Source organism: Pinus tabuliformis, chromosome 1_2, assembly GCF_031772625.1.
Source record: "Pinus tabuliformis cultivar Carrire ecotype Pingquan chromosome 1_2, CPIR1, whole genome shotgun sequence".
Classification (NCBI taxonomy): domain Eukaryota; kingdom Viridiplantae; phylum Streptophyta; class Pinopsida; order Pinales; family Pinaceae; genus Pinus; species Pinus tabuliformis.
The window spans coordinates 734,194,597-734,214,099 of NC_142298.1; positions in this window are offsets into that span (position 1 = coordinate 734,194,597).

A 19,503-nucleotide genomic window follows, 5' to 3' on the forward strand; every position below is an offset into this window, starting at 1 on the left:
GTCACACCTAGAAAAACCCATGCCATGGTAGAAAAGAAACACATGCAATCCCATGCATGCCAAATCTAACAAGGAAAATACACATGCAAGTTGATACCTGCAATGAAGTTTGTTGTAACTACTTGATCCTGCCTTTCACTGCTTGATCTTTTCTTTCTCTTGCCTTCTTTTCCTTTCTTGCTCCAATGCCAAAGTGCTCGAAGAAAATATGAGTGTCCAATAGTGAGTGAGAGAGAGAGAATAATGAGAGAGCTCTGAAGCTAAACTAACAAAAGTTTACCAAGTGATCCTCATAAGCCTTTTTATGAATGAGGCCTCTATTTTCTTCAGTTTCCATTATTTTCCTTCAATTTCCTCCTCACATGCAACATGTGACCTTTCACCTCATTTTTCTCCTAATTTCCATTATTTTCATAAATAAATGTGCCAAAATTTTCATTTTTCCTTTCCAAATCCTTAGCCATTGTCTTTTCCAATTTCCTTAGCCATAAACAACCAAATGAACACCCCCCTAGGATGTATTTCCCAACATTCAGTTTGGAATAAGTGTCCCATCAACCGTGGTTATTGTTTTTTAAACTTTTATTACATGGAACTTTTTCACCAAGGTTGTCACAAAACCCTCCCCCTTGGGGGACACCGTCCTTGGTGTTCAATCACACATATACCTCAGCAACTTGCTGGAAGAAGACATACTTCTCATGGAGCTTTATAACATAGCTCAATGCATTATTTACTATGAAATGTTTTCTCAAAACAAAGCATCATGACAACATGATAACATACCGCATAATGGATCTTTATAACACATCTCATTACTGTATTTACAATGATCATCCTATTTAGTACCAACCCACATGACATCATAACACCATGATAACATAACCACATGATATCGTAGTAACATGAAAACATAATCATAATGACATGACACCCATAATACACAATGGAGCTTTATGACATAGCTCACGGCAGTATTTACATCCATACACATATGTACATATAGCAACATCATCAAAAGATATACCAAAACATATACCAATTCATATACCAAAGCATATATCAAAACATATACTAAACACCATATCAAATCATATACTAAAACATCATAAATCATATATCAAACCACCATAAATAATATACCAAACCACCATATCGAACATGCTCTGCCTCAACCGGCAAACAAGGAAGGATACTTAGCCTACATCTGATCCATCATCTCCCATGTAGCTTCTTCAGGCCCAAAGTGCTTCCGCTGCACTTTAACTTTATTGATTTCTTGGTTCCAGAGCATGGGCACCTTTTTCTGCAATAAAAACTGAGGCTCCGGTTGGAATTCTCCATCTGGTTCCACCTACAATACAGACCAATCAATCACATGATCAACATCATTAACATACTTCTTAAGCAATGATACATGGAAAACATCATGGACTTTCAATGTCGGAGTCAGTGCAAGTCGATAGGCTACTAGCCCAATTCTCTCAATGATACTGAAGGGTCCACAAAAACGTGGTGTCAGCTTGGCAGATGATCCAATCCACAAGGAGCTCTTCTTTGATTTGATACGCAAGTACACCTGTTCCCCAACCTGGAACTCCTTGAACAACCTGTTCCTATCTGCATAACTCTTCTTCCTATCTTGTGCTACCTTTAGATTCTTCTTGATCACCTCCATTTCATGTTCCATGTCTTCCAACATATCTGGTCTAATCAATCCTGCTAACTGGGTCACTCCAACTGATGGTAGTGTTACAACTTCGCCCATACAATACCACAAAAGGACTCATCATCAATGACTCTTGATAATCGTTGTTGTATGTGAACTCTACCAAGGGGAGATACTCTTCCTACTTCCGTTGTTGAAGCATCACATACATCTCAACATGCCCTCCAATATCCTATTGACCCTCTTTGTTTTTCGATCCATCTGTGGATGATAAGTTGTGTTGAAGGTCAATTTTATGCCCAAACCTACAAATAACTCCTTCCAAAACTTGGAAGTGAACTTCATATCCTTATCTGACACAATCTTCTTTGGAACACCATGCAGTCTATCCACATCTCTTATGAATACATGTGCCACATTTCTAGCTGAGAATGTAGACTTCACTGGAATGAAGTGTTCAACGTTTGTTAACTTGTCCAAAATGACCATGATCGAATCATATTGCTTCACTGTCTTCGGCAACCCTGTGATGGAATCCATGGAAATAACTTCCCATTTCCACTTTGGAATCATGATTGGCTGTAGCAGTCCACTGGATGTTTACACTTTATTTTCACTTGTTGACAGTCAAAACACCTCGCCACAAAATCTACTACATCCCTCTTCAAATCGGCCAATAGTAGAATCTCTTCATTGTTGTTAGTGTCTTTTGATAACCTAGGTGACCTGAATATGGTTTTGCATGAAACTCCCTCAATATCACCTTCTTGAGCTCACTGTTGTCTCGCACACATATCTTTTCTTGGAATCTGACCAATCTATCTATTGTAAGACAATAATCCATACCCTGTGCTCCTAAACCTGCAATTGTGCATGTACATGTACCTGTACTAACACCCTGTTGTAACTTGTGCACAATCTCCATATACCTGACATCTTGTTGTCCTGCCTACAAAATCTCATCCTATAAATCTGCCCCATAAGAACTCATAGCTTCCAAGTGTGTTGGAAATACTGAGAGGGGGGGTGAATCAGTATTCCTTATCAATTAGCACTCTTACATCCTTTCGAAGCATTAGTTAATCTTCAATTATTATTAATGTTTATGCAGTAATAACAGTAAACAAAAGAACATGGTAGGCACAATAATTTTAGGTGGAAAACCCCCTCCAGGTCAAAAACCACCGAACATTTTTCTAATAAATTCTTTAATGTTCAGCCCCAACTGAAATGAAAGCAACAACTTCCTAGAATTCTAGAAAAGCATTCTTCTCCAACTCCCACTAGAAGGACGCCCCAATGCTTGGTTTTCTCAGTAATCAACTAAATGGATGCCCCAACACCCTAGACCAGGCTACCACCCTGAAGTGTTCATAGGCTCCAACTTGTAGGCAACTTCATGCACCTGCCTAGCACCTCCCTGCCACCCTATAATGACTGAAATGAGACAAGAGTGTGGATTCCCGTGCCAGAGACAACGATCCATGATACAATATGATTTTGACTGAACACTCAATCAAACTGTGACCTACGACCCAACTATGACATCATCGCAACAGAGACTCCTATACCTCCCAATAATTCCTTTTCGGCTCTAGGCGGATTGACTCTTTTATAATAATGACTCTTCCAATGATGACACTTTTACAAATGAATCTTTTACAACTTTACAATGATGACACTTTTACAAATGGATATTTTACAACTTTACAATGATGACACTTGGCCTTGACACTTCTTCACAATATACGGATGGTTGTCATGTCTTCAAAGGATGTCCCACTACAACGCTTCCTTTGATTTGATACTTCTACTATTGAATTCTCACTTGAGGTTGTACTTGAATCTTCTTCTACATACATGCAAAATTCTCCCAACGAAACCAATCTCAAAACAAAACAAAATACCCTTCAACTTACCTCTGCCTGCAAAACACATGTAAGTGCATAATAATGAATAAATACAAATTAAAATTACAATGCATACCTGAAGTGTGCTTGTCACTTTTTTTGTTGACTTGTTGCAACAGTAGACAAAGACGCTCACTCTTGATATAGGCATGGACTCTATGCAAGACTATATCCAAAACTAACCTAAAGATATATACAATAAAAATTGATGACAAACCCTAGACTTGTGATGGACCAAGTTCTAAGTACAACAACAGAGACCATTCTATCAACTATGACAAGACAAGTAACATGAACTTACAACATCATACAGATTTATCAGACCTGATGTAGCATCAAGAATATGTAGCATCAAATGTGTAGTATCAAGAATAGGAAATCTGAAATGTGGTATCAAAACTAATTGTGAAATATAGAGACAAAGAGATATAACCGAAACCCTATATGTACTTACGTTGTCCTACAAAAATATATGTCAGAGATGATACTTATATTTAAAATGTAAACACTAATCATACATACCTTGTTGTATGAGACTTACCCTTGACTGTTGATGTGTGGTCGTTACTGCAGTGATCCTTGAATGCATGCTTTTTCTTGCCTTCTAGGAGCTCAATATTGAATCTGTTGTATCTATGTAATTTCAGATCTCCAAGGTCTGAAATTTCTTCTTGTAGTATCCCTCTAATTCCTCTTTGTAACCCCATAGGTCTGATCAAGATTGGATTATTCAAGAAAGAGTTATGCCCAATCTCCCACGATGACTTGTGTATAGCCTAATTCAGTAGAGTGAACTTGTACGAAGTGCCACGTGTCATGGTTGCGACCTTTGGCCCTGAATATGATGCTCAACAAACTAAAGCCCGTCCTCTTTCTGTGACCATTTACGAAATTTGAATCCAATGCTCAGAGAGAAATTTATGACTATTTTCCCAATGTCACCTGTTTGACATGGAATTCGGGAGCTTGCACAAACCCTAACTTCCTTAGATCATATCTCCGAAAATATAGCAAACCAAGATCTAAAATTCCGTAACGATGTTCATCAAGATTTCTTCTCAAATGGGTTTTAATTTCAGCTTTTGAAGCTTCGCAGAAACAAAGTTATAACAAAAATTCCACGATGGCTGGTTTGAAGCCACAAAATCCCAACAAGAGGAGGATATGACGGTCATTATTTATATGAATGTCTTGAGTTGAGAGGGTCCTCAACAAGTGAACGTTGGAGATATTTTAGGAGCAAAAAAATATTATTAATTATTGACTATTCAATGACCACAACCAATTATGAGTGCCATGCCACAACCCCATAGGGTTTTAGCCCACTAACTGGGGTTACTAACTTCAAATGCAAATAACTCTCAAACCGTGAAGAACTGGGAGGCGTACCATATATCAACGGAAACATCTCGATGAGTAGAATCCATTGAGAATATATTTGACACAAAATAATATGAGTTTTCAAGTCAAAATTCCCTTGCAAGATCGGGGTAGCCCCTAGTGCTGCTTAGGTTGACATCAATGACAACCACTGATCAACAATCTCCCCCTTTGGCATTGATGGCAACACAAGTACTCCCCCTGTGATCATGACACCTCTTCCTACTACCTTCTCTCCCTCTTTGTCATCAATGGCAAAGGGTAACTCCCCTTGACACACAGCCATCCTGCGGACCTATACACACCTCCACTCCCCCTTTCTACTCGAGTAGATAAGAGAAAGAGTCTAATGAAAACTTGGGAGAATACAAATCTTTTGGCGAAGATACTCAAATGCTTCACGAGGTAATGGTTTGGTAAAGATGTCAACAATTTATTCCTTCGTGCTAACATATTCAAGCTTAATATTCCTTTCAACGACTTGCTCTCTAACAAAATGATATTTAATCGGAATGTGCTTCGTTTTGGAATGCATCACAGGATTCTTGGAGATACTGATGGCGTTGGTGTTATCACAAAATATAGGAATAGGCTCATCAAAATTGACTTGGAGATATTGCAAATTTTGCTTCATTTAGAGAACTTGTGTACAAGAAGCTATTGTCGCGGTATATTCTGCTTCTGTTGTGGATAACGACATTGAAGATTGCTTTTTACTTAACCATGAAACAAGACAAGTACCTAAATAGAATGCTGCTCCACTGGCACTCTTAGATCATCAACACTTCCTGCCCAATCTGCATCTGTATAAGCTTGGGTAACCAGATCCTTTTCTTTGGGATACCATAGACCATATTCTGATGTGCCCTTAAGATATCAAAGAATTCTTTTGACGGCAATAATATGAGATTATTTTGGTGTTGCTTGGAATCTTGCTACTTGTCCAACTACCTACATCACATTAGGCCGGGAGGCTGTCACATATAGGAGGATAGCAATCATGGATCTATACAACTTTTGGTCTACATCCTTTCACGAATATTCTAAGCTTAACTTGCAACCTGTTATCGTGGAGGTAAGGACTGGCTTGAAATCTTCCATCTGGAATTTTTTGAGCATTTTCTTGATGTACTTGGTTTGATATATGAATATTCCTTTATCCTGTTGAGAAATTTGAAGCTCCAAAAAGTATTTCAACTCGCCAAGCATAGACATTTCAAACTCACTTTACATTTTTGTGGCAAAGCCTGTACTTAATCTATCATCATTGCTTCCAAAGATGATATCATCCACATATACCTCGATAATCGTTAGGTTATCTTGATCCACTTTCACATAGAGATTGTTGTCAGCGCTTCCTTTCTTGAATCCTTGTTGATGTAGATACTTATCAAGACAATCATACCAAACTCTAGGAGCTTGCTTGAGACCATATAGTGCCTTCTTTAATCTGCAAACGTAGTTTTTTTGTCAGTGAGCAGAAAACCTTCAGGTTGTTCAATGTAAAATTCTTCTTCCAATTCACCATTTTTAAAGACTAACTTAACATCCATTTGGCAGACCTTGATTTTTCTTGAGAATGCATAAGCGATAAACATCCTCATAGCTTCCATTCTGGCAAAAGGAGCAAATGTTTCTTCAAAATCGATTCCTTCAACTTGTGCATATCCTTTGCATAGTAATATTGCTTTATTCATAGTAACCTATCCGTCGTCATTCAATTTGTTTCTAAAGACCCATTTAGTTCCAATAACATTTTTATCCTTTGGTCGTGGAACCAATTCTCAAGTGTCGTTCTTCTCAATTTGATCCAGTTCTTCATTCATAGCTACTACCCACTATTCATTTTGACTAGATTCCTCAAAATTGTTAGGCTCAAAAGTCGCTAAAAGGGCAAGATGGGCTATGTGATGAACGAAGCTGTCGACTTCTTTGAGTTCCAATTCCTTCATTTATGTTGTCAATGATTTGATTTGACGGATGATTCTTTTGATACCATTCTTTTGAACCTTTTGGAGAAAATTCTTGTACATCCTGCTGATCATTTCTTATTTCTTCTTGGTTGACTGGTGTTTTCTTATTTGATTGGTCTTGTTCTAGAGCTTCGTCTTCATCCTTCATAGATTCTACCTCTCAAGCCCCTCAAATTTGCTTGAAGAGATGATCTCATTGTTATCCTTTAGAACACAGTCTTCGTCAAAAGTAACATTTATACTTTCAACTATTTGTTTTTTCCTTAGATTGTAGCATCTATAAGCCTTTATTTTGTGCGAATAATCAACGAAAATACCTTCGTTAACACGGGAATTGAACTTGCCCAATTTTTGGTCTTCTCTTTTGATGTAGCATTTACTTCCAAATATTTTGAAGTATCTGATGTTAGTTGGTCTTCCTTTCCATAGTTCGTACAGAGTCATGTTACAATTGTTCCTAAGCAGGCCTCTATTTATAATGAATACGGCAGTATCAATTGCTTGAACCCATAATTTATCATTTAAGTTTGAGTATTTTAACATGGTTCTAGTCATTTCCTGTACGGTTATGTTTTTTCTTTCAGCTACTCCATTCTGGTGTGGTCTTCTTCCTGTTGAGAATTGCCATTTTATTCCATGTTCGTCACAGTATTGCTGAAATTCTTTGTGTTAGCGCTTGAAATTTCACCTCAGGCTGAGAAAGGTAAACCTCAAGGCAACATCAAACCACTTAGCCTCGTAGCTAGCCCTACGGGCAGGAGAGGGCTCTCTCCGGTCTATCTCAATAAAGATCTTCAATGGGCGAGATAACCAATAGGGTAACACTGATTTTAGGCTAGTAAACTGATCAAAAGGGTTGATTTGGGATTTTTAGGGTTTTTGGTGGAAAATTGGGGAAATGGCAATTTTAGGTGCGGGGATTGGACACAGTTTTCGCAGGGGGTTCTTTGGGGCGAGGTAGGAAACAGTATTGATGCCTTTAATAGAGATGGATGGATGAGAATGACCGGTGAGGAGTTAAAGAGAGCAAGCAATAACCTTGAATTCCCTTTAAACAGTCGAAAACATTGATATTAAGAAAACTTAAAAGCAGAGCATGACAGTCATGAGTTCTACTTTAACACTTCATTTGCCTAATGTGCAGAAGGAAAAGTAAGGAAATGATTCACATAACACACTTACAAGTACAAAGAGAAACACACCATCAATACATGTGACCACAAGAATCCCAAAAAGGACCGCAAAACCCTAGTCTTCCTTTGCCAAAAATTGCAGAGATACAGTGAGTAATACAATAAGAGCTTCTCCCTCAAGAGTCCAACCATGAAAATGAGCAAGAGAGTACATAATATAGATCATCTAACATCTTTCCCTACCTCTAGGGGTCGAGCTCACTATCCTAGGAGCTGTTTCAACCAATTCTAAACTAAGCACTGAAAACTAGGCAGTCAAAACAACTTGCCTCTATAAACTAGGAAACCAATTCATTCATTTAATTTTCACCTATCTCATGAATGAATCTTCCAGAAGAGATACATAAGTGTAAAAGTATCATAAATTTACATCATTTACAACAAGAAGGATAAAAATCAACTCCAAAAAGTCAAACACAGTCAAAACTGCGTTTTGCTGAGCTGTAGGCTGAAATCCTGAGCAATTTGCCTAACGGGTCGCGCGCCAAATCCTGACGGGTCGCGCGCCTTTGAGAGCACTTTTGGGGCACTTTCAGGTGTCCAAATGAGGCAAGAGTAGGCTTGTTGGAAAGGTCTATGAGTCTACTTTCCAACCCAACTAGAATTTCTAAATTTGGTTGTCATTTTCCCCTCCAAAATTGCAATCTCCCAAGACTGCTTTCTGTGTGTCAAAAATGTGGCAGAAAGTCATTTTTTGCTTGTTTTTTGACTTTCAGGAGGCCCAAAACTTCATAAAATCTCTTGGCAATGGGTGAGCATGTGTAACTTTTCATGCCATATCCAGAAATGCTGAGTTTTCCCGGAACGGAGTAGCCAAATGAAAGGGTCGCGCGGGGGGTGAGACCCGTTGAGGGGACAAAACCTGTTTTTTGCCTGAAAAAACCAAAAATGAACCAAAATGTTCAAAATTTCTTGGAATTTGTGCTGGAGCTGAGCTATTTAGTGCCATTCTCCTTCAAGGAAGCCTCGGCCAAGATGTGGAGGGGATCGGGCCTTTTTCTCCGTTTTTGTGCTTTGACCAACCGCCTTTGGAGCACCTTCATCTTTGCCTTGCACACGTGCATCTATGCCCAATAATGATTCTTCATGTTTCTCAGCAATTTCTTATCTTGGTTGGCCTTAGCCAACAGCCTCTCTAAATGAGCATTGAGCCGGATAAGCATAGCCTCTCGCTCAACTGACACTAAATCACCGGGTCTTCTTCGATTCAAGTTGCGGTCACTATGAATCCTCCACAACTCATCAAGAGTTTGCTCATCCTCCAACTGCTTGTTGCGCTGTTATAGATATGAGATTGTCCATTGTGCCCCTTCTAATCTCTTCTGCAATGCATCATTTTCAGCTCTAAGGTGTTGAATGATCTCCTTTGACTCTAGGCTAGGAGAACTGACATCAAGATCAACAAGCTCTATATCCGGAACACCTGATGGCCCCTCATCAATCCTGGGCTGTTTGCCCCTCTCTGATACCTGTGCTGCTGTCGGAGACGAGGCCCCTTCCACCTGGTGTGGAGATAACACTCGTGGTGCTGATGAAGAAGGCGAGACCCCTTCCACTTGGTGTGGAGAAAATATTCGCCTAGCTGCTGCAAATAAGGCCCTGTGGCCTCTCTGATAAGTGACCAATGGAGAAGAGCTGACATGGCTAGTCCCGGGGATATCATGCTGCTGTGATGGTCCTCCCTCCTCATGAACAATCTCTGGATGTGGTGGTGGTGCTGTAAAGAACTCACGAGAGATGAACTCCTCCCATGTGATGCCCTGCTGAGCCAACTGATGTCTGACCACAAGCTGAATCAAACCGTAATGATAGAGGCTCCTATACTGCTGTGCTGGGCTCTTCCTCTGCATCAAGGGCACCATCCTCTCAATGTTTTGGCACATGAAAACAGGGATGTTCATCATCCATACCCGTGTGAAATGCATCATCAGGCGAATATGGTACGAATATATCTGTGAAAATCTGCCCTCACAGGTGAAAAAGAGCATGATAAGCCTCATCATGGGAGCATACTCACTCCTCAAAAATCTGAAAGGAAATACACCCGTCAAATGTCTCATGAATGCAGGTCTAATGAAAGGCTCAAACTGAACACTGTCCAACATCCTGCGCTTGTTCCACACCTCTCCGACATTCGGTATCCCTTTGGCTTGAGCAATCATCTCGGGTGTCAATGTAAAATCCACCCCAGCAAGGTTCACATGTCCATCATGCAAATGCAAAATAAATAAGCGAGCCAACTCCCTGTGATGCTGAATCCGAGAGATCCTCTCGCAAAACTCATAACAAGACATATAACGGAAACATGATACTGCCATTGGACAAGCCTGCAAATCGGTCAAAGAGGTGGGCTCCTCTCTCCTATGATGACCACCCTTTCCACCCTTGTGAGGCCTCCTCTGTTCCTCAAACTCTGAAGCTGATGCATGGTCATCACTTTGCTCATAATTGGTTTCGGTTTCTGACATTGTTTTAGGAGCAAAGTGGCTGAAATATACTGTTGTTTCTGCTTTGTAAACTGCTGATTAGAATGTTGTTTCAAGGGGACAAGGAGCACGAGGGAAATGTTAGGGGAGGGATACTTTAAAGGGAAAACGGGAATAATAATAAAACAGGGAGTTTAGGGGAAGAATTATTGCATATACATCATTATACAATTTGATTTACAAGGATATTATGAGAGGTAGGGTTAGGGTGTAATTTTTTGATTTCTTGGGAAGAGGGGTAGGGTTTAGGGCTCTTCACATATTTGGAAGGGAAATTTACATAGAATGATAAGGAATATGAAATGGGAGATGGGAAAAAAAAATGAGAACAATGGGATACCTCAAAACAGCATATAAAACCCTAGCAGTTTGACAACTTCAAACCAAAAGCACAATGGAATCTTTCACTTGCAAATGGATAATTTTACAAATACAATCATGACTTCTTGAACTGTAGCAAGCAATAATTTTTTATGATGGAGGGCCTACCTTGCAAAATTTGGCAATTTGTGATTTCTCGGCAAGTTTGCTAGCGGTTTTGGCAGAGAGAGTGCTGATGGGTCGCGCGCCTCACCCAACGGGTCGCACGCCTTCAACGGGTCACGCCCGTGTAATTTTTGCACTGGCAAAGGCACTCTGATGGGTCGCGCTCACCCAACAGGTCGCGCGCAAGGCTCAACGGGTTGCACTTTTACAGGAGGCTTTTGGAGGCCTTCCCAGTGTCAGAATCAGGTGCAAGATAACTCGTTGGAAAGTGATTTGAGTCTACTTTCCAAAACAACTAGAATTTTTTAATTTGGAGTTCACTTTCTCTGTCAAAAATCAAATCTCCCAAGACTGGTCAAAAAGTGCCAAATGAGGCCGCCTCAAGGAAGAGTGTTGTTGCAGTCAACTTTTGAATGCCTTCCTCAACCCCAAATTGAGCTCATGATAGCTCATTGGAAAGCTCTTTGTGTCTAGTTATCATTTTACCCATCAAGAAAATCATTTGGCCAACCAAGATAGGAGAAAACTTGATTTTCCCAAGGTCACTTCAGAGGTGTCTTTGATTCTCCTGAAGCAATGGTATTCTTGACATTTCTCTCAAACCATGACACCTGTGCAAAAAGTGAAGGAGGTTTTTCTTCTTTGGAATGTTATGGAAAAAAACCTCTCTCATTTTTCCCAAATTCATCTTTGATTGCTCTGAAACATCTTTTGAGTGAAACTTATCCCGATGTGTGGAACAAGGGATTTTGCCGAAATGAAGCGAAATGAAGGGGATAAGGGGCTTCTAAATTCTTGGAGAAATTTTTGGAGTGGGGAGGGATGTTAGGAAGCAGGGGAAAGTGGAATCTCAAATATTGAGTGAGGGGAAGGGGTCCAAAAGGGCAAAACACAGGCCAAACCTAGAAAATTGCCAGGTTGTAGCTAGAAACTAGGGTTTGTGCAAAAATGAGGAATTTGGGGGATCTCAGTGATGGAAAGAATTTGGTAAGGTACTTTAAGGATAGAGGAAGGTGTATGAACATCAGGAAACAAGTTTTGCCAACGATTTGACCATCCAAGAGAAATTGCCTTCAAAACCCTAGGAGAGGGAAATGAACCTTGCCAAGGCACAACTGAAGCATGGACAAGGTGTAAAATGACTCATTAGACACTGACATGATAATGACAACCCTATGAATGATGATAGACTCAGCTGAATAGTGACTTGGACCGACATTTGGACAACTTTAGAAGAAGTGAAAGCAAACCCTAGACCTAATGCCTAGTGACCAAATTTTGCTTGAAGACTCACTGAAATGACAAAATTTGACCTTGACACTTCAAAATCACTTTGTAAGAGCATATTTGATCACTGGAGGAAGGCTGGAAAGACTGACACTAACACTTTGGACACGAATTCTCTGCCATTATCTAATCTTAGACATTTGATCTTCAAATCGGTTTCATTTTCCACCAATTCCTTGTAGATTTTGAAACATTCAAATGCCTCGGACTTTTTCTTCAGAAAACTAACAACTATCATTCTGGTGTAATCTTTTATCATTAACATAAAATATAATTCATTGTCTAAACCTTTTGTTCTCATAGGAACACATAGATCAGTATGTATTAATTCCAATGTACGTGACGCAAAATGTTCCTTTGTCTTGAACTCAACTTTTGTCTATTTGTCGTGCCGACAAGATTCACATATTGAATTGGTAGGTTTTGAGATTTTCGGAATTTCTCTAACTGCTTCCTTTTTTAGGATCTTGACCAAATTGTCGAAATTTATATGTCCCATTCGTTTGTGCCATAACCATCTCTTGTCTTATTTTGCCAAGAAACACCCTTTAGGTGTCTCATCCAAATATATATGTCGTTTGGAGCTCTTCTTGTTGTAGCCACAATTTTACCAAACTTGCCTTTCCTGATTTCACATTTCTTCGAGTTGAATAACATCATGTGTCCTTGATCACACATCTTTCCAACATTGAGCAGATTGTGATTCATATTTTCAACCAGCAACACATCCTTTGTTAATGCATCCTTGCTTCCAAGAGTGATTGTACCTACTCCTATGATGTTTGAAGACCTGTCATTTCCAAAATACATTGTTCCATCCTTCTTTTCTTTCAAGGATATGAACTTATTTCTATCTCCAGTCATATGCATAGAGCAACCACTGTCGACATGCCATATGTTTTTGTTGCTTTGAGCCTTGAGAGCGAGAGCACACCTTCCAGTCTTCCTTTTCCATACTTGTTCATTCTAATTTTGAGAGAATTCCTTTGAAGAACTTCCAAGTCTGCAATCTTTGGCCAAGTGTCCAAAATTGTTACATTTGTAACGTTCGACATCAACTCTCAAATGATAAAATTTGTTTACATTTCGCTAAGTTCTACAATATCCATTTCTGAGAGATATCCTTGAATTATATTCATTCCAAACATACATGCGACATTCTGTAGCTCTATGTTCAAAACCTTCCACATGAATAACAATGACCATAAAAGAAAGGTTGATACCTGAGAGGAAATATTCTTCGAGGAATTGTCTTACAAGGTTCTTCCTGTGAGTCTTGATCTCTCGATCTAGCTAGGAGATCTACCTGCTTGGTAGATTTTGCATATCCATCTTCTTTAGTTGTCATAGAAGGACTTGACTCCTTTTCAAATTTTTCTTTGTAACCAAGACCAGTCTTGTCGCTTCATGATCATTGGTTGCTGATGAGTTCGCCCAAAGTCTTTGAGCTGTTGGCGTAGTTTTGAAGAGTTTTTCCATTTTTTACTTCCTTTCGTAAAGAAATGATTTCAACTTCCAATGCTTCTCGTTCCTTGTTGCTTTCCTTTAATTCTTTCTTGATTGATTCTTCAATTCGTTTGTATCCTTCAACCTTGATTTTAAGATTTAGGACATGTTCCCTTTCTGTCTTTAATTCACCTTCAAGAGTGTTGATGTGCTTCTTCTCGGCCTTGAGCTCTTTGATAACCCTGATCACTTCATTTTGAAATTCAACCTTAGTCATTTCTTCTTCTTCGTCTCCTTCTTCGTCAGATGCCTCTTGCTTATTATGTTTGGCCATAGACAATACTCTTCCATTGAATTCTTCTTCGTTATCACTGTCTTCTTCAGATGAGGAGATATCTTCTTTGGAGAAGAAACTTTTCTTAAACCATTTCTTCTTGCCTTGTTTGTTGAACTTCCTAGAACTTTTCTTTCCTTTTGTAACAACCTCATTTTTGTGAGGACATTTGGCTGAAAAATGCCCAACCTCACCACAATCAAAACATATTAATGGAAGTTTACGTTTGAATTTTCCTGTACATGTTCTCATTTTCCGCATGAAATAGGAAAACTCTTTATCTGAGAATTCTTTTTCATCTTCTTCCTTTTCCTCGTCCTTACAATTGCAAGTTTTTTCTTTCGGAGTTTGCTTGTCCTTAATATTCTTCTTGGATGTAGAAAATGTTGTTTCTAAGTGAGATGTGCCATCCTCTTCTTCAATCCTTATTTCATATGCCGTAAGAATTCCATGCAATTCATCTATGTTGAGATTGGTCAGTTTCGATTGATCTTCCAATACAAATACCTTAGGGTTAAATCATGCTGGCAAGGTTCTGAGGATCTTTCGGACAACAGTTTTAGTTTCAACAGGTTCTCCCAAACCTTCCAATGTATTCGTTGTTTCATCAACATGATGAAAGTATGCAGCAATATCTTCATCTTCCCTCATTTTGAGTTGCTCAACTTTTGCCCTGAAAATTTGAAGCTTTGCTTCTTTAACCTTTGAGTCACCTACATATATATTTTCAAGCTTGCCCCAAACCTCTTTAGCAATTTTACAACTCAATACCTTAAGATAAACGGATTCAATAAGCCCACTAATGCCATTGCATCATATACCATATTTTTCTTACCTTTTTCATCCTGAGTCGGTGTGAATCCTTTATCAATGATTTCCCATACTTCGTATCCTTGCGCCAGCAAATGAACCTGCATTATTCCACTCCAAAGTGCATAGTTATTTCCATTGAACAAAGGAACTCTATTCTTAGTATACTCCTTGATCTCTTTCCAATTTTTAGACTGCTATTGAAGGAACCAAGTTCTGATTCCAATTGTTGGAAATACTGAGAGGGGGGTGAATCAGTATTCCTTATCAATTAGCACTTTTAAATCCATTCAGAGAAATAGTTAATCTTCAATTATAATTAATGTTTATGCAGTAATAACATTAAATAAAAGAACACAGTAGGCACAATAATTTTAGGTGGAAAACACCCTCCGGGTCAAAAACCACCGAATGCTTTTCTAATAAATTATTAAATCTTCAGTCCCAATTCAAATGAAAACAACAACTTCCTAGAATTCTAGAAAAGCATTCTTCTCCAGCTCCCACTAGAAGGATGCCCCAATGCCCTGGTATTTTCAGTAATCAACTGAATGGATGCCCCAACACCCTAGACCAACCTACCACCCTGAAGTGTTCACAGGCTCCAACCTATAGGTGACTTCATGCACCTGCCTAACACCTCCTTGTCACCCTATAATGACTAAAATGAGACAAGAATGTGGATTCTCGTACCAGGGACAATGATCCATGATACAATATGATTTACAATGATTTTGACCGAACACCCAATCACACTATGACCTGCAACCCAACTATGACATCATCCCAACAGAGACACATATACCTCCCAATAATGCCTTTTCGACTTTAGGCAGATTGACCCTTTTATAATAATGACTCTTCCAATGATGACACGTTTACAAATGACTCTTTTACAACTTTACAATGATGACACTTTTACAAATGACTATTTTACAACTTTATAATGTTGACACTTGGCCTTGACACTTCTTCACAATATATGGATGGTTTTCATGTCTTCGAAGGATGTCTTGTTGCAATGCTTCCTTTGATTTGATACTTCTGCTCTTGAATTCTTGCTTGAAGTTGTACTTGAATCTTCTTCTACCTACATACAAAATTTTCCCAACAAAACCAATCCCAAAACAAAACAAAATACCCGTCAACTTACCTCTCACTGCAAAACACATGTAAGTGCATAATAATGAATAAATACAAATTAAAATTACAATGCATACCTGAAGTGTGCTTGTCACTTTTTTTGTTGACATGTTGCAGTAGTAGACAAGGACTCCCACTCTTGATATAGGCCTGGACTCTATGCAAGACTATATCCAAAACTAACCTAAAGATATATACAATGAAAATTTATGACAAGCCCTAGACTTGTGATGGACCAAGTTCTAAGTACAACAATAGAGACCATTCTATCAACTATGACAAGACAAGTAACATGAAATTACAACATCATATAGATTTAGTAGACTTGGTGTAGCATCAAATGTGTAGTATCAAGAATAGGACATCTGAAATGTGGTATCAGAACTAATTATGTCATATAGAGACAGAGATATAACTGAAACCATGTATGTACTTACTTTGTCCTGCAAAAACATATGTCAGAGATGATACACATATTTAAAATGTAAACACTAGTGATAAATACCTTGTTGTAGGAGACTTACCCTTGACTGTTGATGTGTGGTCCTTACTGCAGTGATGCTTGAATGCATGTTTTTTCTTTCCTTCTAGGAGCTCAATATTGAATCTATTGTATCTATGTAATGTGGGATCTCCATGGTCTGAAATTTTGTCTTGTGGTATACCCATGAGTCCTCTTTGTAACCCCATAAGTATGATCAAGATTTGATTCTTCAAGAAAGAGTTATGCCCAATATCCCCCGATGACCTGAGTATATCCTGGTTCAGTAGATCTAACTTGTACGTAGTTCCATGTGTCACTGTTGCAACCTTCGGCCCTGAAAATTCTACTCAACAAACTACAGTTTGTCCTCTTTATGCGACTACGAAATTTGAATCCAATTCTCAAAGAGAAAGTTATGACGATTTTCCCAATGTCGCCTGTTTGACATGGAATGCAGGAGCCTGCAAAAATCGTAACTTCCTCAAATCATATCTCTGAAAATATAGCGAACCAATATCTGAAATTTGGTCACAAGGTTCATCAAGATTTCATCTCAAATGTGCTTTAATGTCATCTTTTGAAACTTCGCAAAATATATATATATAATGTCATCTTCTGAAACTTCGCAAAATATATATATATATATATATATATATATATAGATATATATATATATATAATAAGATACAATAAATAAATAAAATATATATATATATATAATAAATAATATAATATAATATAAATAATAATAATAAAAATAAAAATAAATAAATAAAATATAAATATAAATAAATAATAATAAATAAATAAATTATAATGCAAATTCCATGATTACTGGTTTGAAGCCACAAAATCCCAACAAGAGGATATGAGGGTCATTATTTATATGAATGTCTTGAGTTGAGAGGGTCCTCAACAAGTGAATGTTGGAGGGATTGTAGGAGTAAAAAAATATTATTAATTATTGACTATTCAATGACCACAACCAATTATGAGTGCCATGCCAGAACCCCATAGGGTTTTAGCCCACTAACTGGGTTACTAACTTCAAACGCAAAAAACTCTCAAACCGTGAAGAACTGGGAGGCGTACCGAATATCAAGGGAAACATATCGACGAGTAGAATCCATCAAGAAGATCTTTGACACAAAATAATATGATTTTTCAATTCAAAATTCCCTTGCAAGATTAGGGTAGCCCCTGGTGCTACTTGGGTTGACATCAATGACAACCACTGATCAACAAAGTGAAGTGTTTGTACCTGTCTCGTGACAGCATCTACCACCCTGTTCTCTTTACCTTTGATGTACCTAATCTCAAAATCAAACTCGTTGATCGTGGCCAACCATCTAGCCTTCCTGACGTTCAGATTCGGCTAGTCAAACAAATACCTCAACCCAATGTGATCACTCATAAGTAAAAAACTCCTGCCAAGAAGATAGTGTCTCCACATCTTCAATGCATGTATGATGGCAGCTAACTCAAGATCATGTATGGGGTAGTTATGTTCGTGCTCATTCAGTTTTTGGGACTCATAGCATACCACCCATCCATCCTGCATACGGACTCCACCAAGTCCTCTCTTGCAGGCATCCTTGCATACCACAAACTCTTTGTCTGGATCTACAATCTGTAACACTGGTGCATGTGTCAACAACTACTTAAGTTGCTCAAAGTTAGCCTCTCACTCCTCTGTCCATTAGAACTTCTTACATTTCCTTTGTAATGATGTGATAGGACAAGAAATATGTGAGAAGTTCTTGATGAACCTCCTGTAATAGCCTATCAGACCCATGAAAGATCTTACCTCATCCACACTCTTAGGAGATACCCACTCCATGATGGCCCTTATCTTCTCTAGATCTAATGCAATGCCCTCCTTGGAGACCACATGCCCCAAGTAATGTACCTCACTCTAAAAGAAACTACACTTGGTGAGCTTAGCATACAAATGATGCTCCCTCAACAACCTCAGCACTGCTGCTAAATGCTCGGCATGTTCTTCCTCATTTTTAAAATATACCAGTGTATCATCAATGAACCCAATAACAAACTTATCCAAATATGGACGCAACACGCTATTCATCAAACACATGAATGTAGTTGGAGCATTAGTTAAGCCAAATGGAATAACAACAAACTCATAATTCCCATACCTGGTCCTGAACGCAATCTTGTAAATGTCATCCTCTTTGATGCATACCTGATGGTATCTGAATCTCAAGTCGATCTTCGAGAACATTGCTGCCCCCTTTAGATGATCGAACAAGTCATCAATCCTCGGCAAAGGGTACATGTTCTTGATAGTCACTTTGTTCAACTGCCTATAATCAATGCATAATCTGAAAGTACCATCTTTCTTCCTCACAAACAAGACTTGTGCACCCCAACGTGATACACTTGGCCTAATGTATCCCTTGTCCAACATTTCCTTCAACTTCAACTTTAACTCAACCAAATCAGGTGTGCTCATCCTATAAGGTGCTTTCAATGCTAGAGTTTCCCCTGGTACTAACTAAATAGAAAAGTCTACCTCCCTGTAAGGTGGAAACTCTGTAATGTCCTCATGAAATACATCCTTGAACTGCTGCAAAATTGAGTACATGTTCAACACATTTGCATCCTCAACCTCTTTACCCTTATCACTAGAAATGTGTACTGCAAATAGCTTGCACCCCTTCCTGTGGCTATGCTTTGCTTGCATAGTTGTCACCATCCTAACTGATGTGGATTTCTTCTTACCCTATAAGACTCTTGGTTCCCCATTGTCATCAACACACTCGATAGCTTTATCATAGTAGTCTAACTTGGTTCTATGAAGATACAACAAATCCATGCCCAATAAAATATTGTATGATCCCAACGCTAATACATTTAGATGTGTTGCGGTAGGCATACCATT